This window comes from Schistocerca cancellata, chromosome 3 (genome assembly GCF_023864275.1).
Source record: "Schistocerca cancellata isolate TAMUIC-IGC-003103 chromosome 3, iqSchCanc2.1, whole genome shotgun sequence".
Lineage (NCBI taxonomy): Eukaryota > Metazoa > Arthropoda > Insecta > Orthoptera > Acrididae > Schistocerca > Schistocerca cancellata.
The window spans coordinates 689,562,056-689,568,306 of NC_064628.1; the positions used below are offsets into that span (position 1 = coordinate 689,562,056).

The 6,251-nt window shown below is 45.1% G+C and overlaps 1 protein-coding gene across 1 annotated transcript in view; it reads right to left on the bottom strand.

The window, feature by feature from the left end:
* LOC126175673 (sodium- and chloride-dependent GABA transporter 1-like) overlaps positions 1–4,661 on the bottom strand; it is a 159,183-nt gene extending 154,522 nt beyond the window's left edge. The window contains exon 1 of the mRNA XM_049922597.1: positions 4,617–4,661. The gene's annotated coding sequence lies outside the window, so the exon portion shown is untranslated. The remainder of the gene's footprint in view (positions 1–4,616) is intronic.
* Between the last annotated feature and the right edge of the window lie 1,590 nt (positions 4,662–6,251).

The following is a 6,251-nucleotide window of genomic DNA, read 5'->3' on the forward strand; positions in this document are numbered from 1 at the left end:
AGACCATTACACGAGTGTACCGTGAATATCAGGAATCCGGAAAAAACATAAAATTCCAACATCGCTGCGACCAGTAAAAGATCCTGCAAGAACGAGACCAACGCAGACTGAAGAGAATCGTTCAGCGTGACGGAAGTGCAACCTTTCCGCAAGATGCTGCAGATTTCAATGCAGGGCCATCAACAAGCGTCAGCGTGCGAACTATTCAATGAAACATCATCATATGGGCTTTCGGAGCCGAAGAGCCACTCGTGTACCCCTGAAGACTGCACGACACAAAGCTTTACGCCTTGCCTGGACCCGTCAACGCCGACATTGGACGGTTGACGACTGGAAACATGTTGCCTACTCGGACGAGTTTCTTTTCAAATTGTTTCGAGTTGATAGACGTGTACGGGTATGGAGACAACCTCATGAATCCATGGACGCAGCATGTCAGTAGGGGACTGTTCAAGCTGGTGGAGGCTCAGTAATGGTGTGTTGCGTGTGCAGTTGGAGTGATATGGGCCACTGATACGTGTAGATGCGATTCTGACAGGTGACAGGTACGTAAGCGCCCTGTGTGATCACCTGCATCCATTCATGTTCATTGTGCATTCAAACAGACTTGGGCAATTCCAGGAGGACAATGCGACACCCCACACGTCCAGAATTGCTACAAAGTGTCTCCAGGAACATTCTACTTAGTTTAAACACTTCCGCTGGCGACCAAACTTCCCAGAAATGAAGATTATTGAGCATATCTGGGATGTATTGCAACGTGCTGCTCAGAAGGGATCCCCACCCGTCGTACTCTTTCGGATTTATGGACAGCCCTGCAGGATTCATGGTGTCAATTCCCTCCAGCACTACTTTAGACATTAGTCGAGTCCACGCTACGTCGTGTTGCGGCACTTCTACGTGCTCGCGGGGCCCTACACGATTTTAGGCATGTGTACCAGTTTCTTTGGTTCTTCAGTGTATAAGATTCATGGTGCAGCAAACGTCGGGAAACACCTCAAAACCGGATGACAAATGATGAACATCTAACGTCATATCCAAAATACGGAGAATAGTTTCGAATCAGTGCGTGAAGGGACAACTGAGCGATGCAACACTTGCATTCACGCAAATGGTGCAAATGTCTAATACCCTCAGTAAATGTTACCTGCCGTAAACATTGAAGTTGCAAAATTATTTTCTCGCTATAACCAAACCCTGAACCCCACGCGCTAAAGTCGTGCTCGTATGCCCGGAACCACTCCGAGGTGTGATGAGGATGAGGTTGGTTTCTGGGGCGCTCAACATCGTGGTCATCAGCGCCCGTACAAATTCCCAATCTTTCCAGTTCCAAACTCGCCACTTCCCGAATGACGATGAGATGATGAGGACAACACAAACACCTAGTCCCCGGGCGGGGACCGAGCGATGTGGCGCAGTGGCTAGCACACTAGACTCGCATTCGGGAGGACGACGGTTCAATCCCAAGTCCGGCCGTCCTGATTTAGGTTTTCCGTGATTTCCCTAAATCGCTCCAGGCAAATACCGGGATGGTTCCTTTGAAAGGGCACGGCCAACTTCCTTCCCTAATCTTATGAGACCGATGACCTCGCTGTTTGGTCTCCTCCCCAAACAACCCAACCCAACCAACCCGGGCGGGGAAAATCCCCGACCCGGCCGGGAATCGAACCCGGCCAATCCGAAGTGAATACTTGTCTTGGGTGTGATCTGGTGACGTCACATGTTCAACATTTGTCATCCACTTTTGGGATATTTTCCGGCACTTGGGGCCCCATGTGTCTTATATTAAATTACTTGTCTCAGGGTAATCTGTGTCGCTTCGGAGGTTTTTATAAGTTAATAAAAATCACCGACTAGTACGGCGCTAAACGTCCAGATACTACGAAGGCGGCGAACAGCATCTTTGCTATGTTTTGCCGTTTCGTTTTGTGGCGTGTTTCTGCAAATTCTGTACGAACATTTTTTGCTGATCCTTCATGTAATGTTTTCTGAAAAACAGAATAATGTTCGCACAACTGTTGCAGGACTGGAACCGCACCCCCAAGGCAATACCGGCCATTTAGGCGCCATGGCGGCACAGACCACGTGACCGGCGGCCACACGCAGCACGTAGTTTTGGGTGTTCCCAGTAAAGTGGAGGGGTGAAAATCTTCCCTCCCTCTACCGCCATGGTGTTGGTTTGGTCCTTGAATACGTATTCAGGGTGAGTCTGTAGGTGGTATTTAGGCGCTATAGTTTCTCTACTCTGGCATAATGTTTGGAAACAAAATTGATATTAATTGCTAGGGGTATAAGAGGTAGTTCAGTTACAAACGAACACTGTCCGTAGAAAGATTAATTTTGAACATGACCTTAAGATACCTGAGTACAGAAGTTAGTAACGTTGGAAGTCATAATGGTTGATATTTGTGGTGGTAAACGTTTTAATAAGATAAAAGCGATAGCTAATTCAATAAAAAACCATTCCCTGCAAACACAGAGTATAGTATAAAAGAAAATGTACTTCTCCCTATTCCTGATAAATATTACGATCAATCAAAGGCAGCATAAAAAAAATATCGCAGCACATTTACTTCTGCAGAAAGCATCCCGAACGAAGCAGAACTGTTTAGTTTTATACACGCTCTTTCAGTTCATTACTTATCGAATCATGTCTCTGTATTTGTTTTCTCTTTTCTTGAGTTATCTTAATGGTGCTCCTTCTTAGCAGTATTTATATTTGTGTACGTATGCAAGTGAAGGAAGAAAGAGAGAGAGAGAGAGAGAGAGAGAGAGAGAGAGAGAGAGAGACAGAGAAAGAGAGAGAAGGGGAAGGGTGGGGTGGGGGGCGGGGAAGGGGAGAGACGGAATGAGAGAAATTCAGGTCTAGACTTAGTCAAAGCAGAAAAATGATCGATTTTCCCGGGTAACTGTGTCCACAGGCACATTAGTTCTCGGCGTGAAATCCACTGCGGCGCATTTATGACTGATTAGGATCTTCTCCGGTAGAGCGCCAGTAGGTCACATGCATAATTGAAAACTTAATGACTTAATTTCAGCGCCGCTTGCGTTTGACCAATACTAATAGCAGGAGCGGAGGTGACAGTCTAGCTGATTAAGTGGTATTATGACCAGCACGTGATACCTAATTTTTGTTTCTGTCGTGATAATCTCGCAAACCAACACACGTGTGCAGTACTAAGGTGAAAAAAAAATACGCTTGAGCAGTTACGCAGTTCTGCCGGTGATTCTAAGAAAAACGTTATGCTATGTATATATTTCAGATGCAACATCTAAAACAGAACAGCGTCCATTATAATGCCATTTTCAGTATATATTATTACGATTCTTACGGAGAGCTTAATTGTCAAACGTTCAAATCTGTATATATTGTAGATGTATAGAGTATCTTTTTCTTCCATTTCCTATATAATTAATTTTTAAACGCCGTAGAGATCGCAGAGAGCAGAGCATTTTTCAGTTGGCCCAAAATGGAAATAGGCCGTGACTTTACTGAAGTAATCATCTCAGAAATCGTCTGAAGTGATCTGAGGAAACTATGAAAATTTTGACGAAAGATGAACGCTTTTGGCTGAGACCATCTCTCATTCACGTATCACACTTGTAAGAGTTATCCCACCTTGTTCGGCGTGTACAGGAGTAGAACAGACACACTGGCAAAATCTGTGTTACGAAAGAACAGAAGGCAAACGAATCTGGCGACGGACACTAATAATTACCAACACCATTCACGACAAGTGGCTTAAACAAAACGACGAAAGCAGATCGATAGTTAAATCCAGGAAGGAAAAATAAATAAAAAAAAGTCATGACGATATCGAGAAACTGGGTGCCACTTACGTGACATACAAAATGAATCATTTGAAATCTTGAGTAAATATATAGGACATTAGCTCTGCCACTCACCCTACAGAAGATTAATGTGTAGGCATAAGTAGCTGACACATTTCATTTTTATTTTATTTTTTTAGTGACAGAGAGTTAATTTATAGAGTTTACTGTCAGAAATAGTATGTAATAAGCTTAATGTGAACTTAAAGTACAGTATTTTGGATGCGGCGACAAGAGGAATCAATGGTCATTTGCCAAGCATTCAAATATTATCAAATAACGACACGCGCTTACTTGGGATAGATCAACAGCATGGATCAAATTACGAGGAAGAACAGATGATAAAAATATCCTACAGAGGGCGGAAATCCTTTAAAACTATTAGTTGTGACTTAGTCAGTAGTAATCTCTGGAGAGGAAAAGCGCATGTGGGCGCGGGAGCAGGAAACAATGAGGTAAACACCCTTACCGCGCAACAGAGGCGTGGCGGGCGTGATCAGCAAGAGAGCGCGATATTATTGCAAATACACGGACTGGAGCACCTGCAACGGTGCAAATTGGATGTATTGATATTTCCGCAACCCGAGCTTCGGCGCTATAATGGTAGCGTGGACTAAAAGCTCACAGCATGCTCGCCCATTCGCGTCTCTAGAAATTGCGCGCGAAACGAACGCGACTGGCACAGCCACGAGAGGATTGCAGGACAGCGGCCAGATTAACTGGCAAGTTATCGAGAGCACTATGTTGTATAGTTTTTATTAGTGACGCGAAGCTGGCTGCCCTACCTGGAAATGTGTCGGTGTGGTCGGCGGGGTGTCGCGACGCGATACTGACCGGACCGCAGCGCACGGCGTCGAATCGATGGCGCCCCTTCGCGGCGACGTTCCGGCGCGTGCGCCGTGCCGCGGATCGATAAGTGGGGCGCGTCGGGTCGGCACGCCACGCCGCGGTCGATAGTCGCAGCGCCAGTAGCCGGCCATGATCCGCGAACCGCAGCATCCGGAGCCGCGTGGTGCGGGCACAGCCGCGCGCTAGGGGTGGGGGGGTTGGGCGGACGGGAAGGGGGGGGGGGAGGGAGGGCGTTGTGCTGTGCGTCAGCGCGCCACTAGGGCAAGCGAGGGAGCCGAGACCGAACCCTGCTGGCACGCTCGTGCGTTGCAAGAAGATAGGCCACTAAAGGGACACCGTCGACTTCGAGCAAACAAAACTGCACGAAGCTAAAATGTGCCACAAACCTTTAACGGTCAAATAACAGAACGAAGGTTTTCATAGTTGGTGTTTATCTCCGATAAAACTTCCGGGAAGAGCGGTCGTGTTCGATACATAAAACTGTTCATTAACGATTCATTTGCATTGTAGTAGGGATGGCGGTTATCGCCAAAAAAGGACCGGTTTTCGGTTACATCGGTGTTTCTCAACGACAGTTTAATTGTACTGTTAAAAAACCACTCAAAATTAGCTATTTTCGGTTGTTTTTCTGTAATAAAGGCAGAAACCGAGTGAAAATTGAAAAATTTTGTCTCTGTCAGTTTCAAGGTACAAAGAATCAAAATATTAAATTAAATATTCCATTAAAAGAAAACTTAGACTGTGCACCGTTCCCTGCTTTTCTCAAAACGTGGTAAATGATTGAATAGAAAAAATATCAAAATATCATCCTATTGACTCTAATTTTTTGAAACTTTTCAAAAATCATGCTGTAAGCGGGGATCATGCTACTATTTGGGCATTACGAATACTCAGTGCTAAGGGGTAAAAACCGAATTTGAAGAACTCTGATTTTCGTGTTGATTTGAACGTTTTTAATGGCTACGAGCAGATAAAGGCATATCATGTAGACAGCAGCAGATCAGTTACTTTCTATTTTTATTCTAAACTACGAATTAATTGGTTCAAATGGCTCTGGGCACTATGGGACTTAACTTCTGAGGTCATCAGTCCCCTAGAACTTAGAAGTACTTAAACCGAACTAACCTAAGGACATCACACACATCCATGCCCGAGGCAGGATTCGAACCTGCGACCGTAACGGTGGCGCGGTTCCAGACTGAAGCGCCTAGAACCGCTCGGCCACCTCGGCCGGCCAATTAATTGGTGTTAATCATTTAACTTGCTACTGTTATCATATTTTCCTACCTCTATTAGTATTTCATAGAAATGGCTGCGCAGGCGCCAACCAAGCCGCATACAACAAAAGAAAGCATTGACAAAGCAGTCAAAAGAACAGACACTGCGGTCTTCCTCAGGACACTGCCTGGGCAAGACACCAGTGTTAAGAAAATACAAGAGCTGTTTACAAAAACCATAAACCCAACCAAAGACAAAATCAAAAAAAAACGAATAAAACCCAGCAGAAACTCAGTAATAGTAGAAGTAGCCTCAGAAGAGGACAAAGATAAAATATTAAATAATCAAAAATT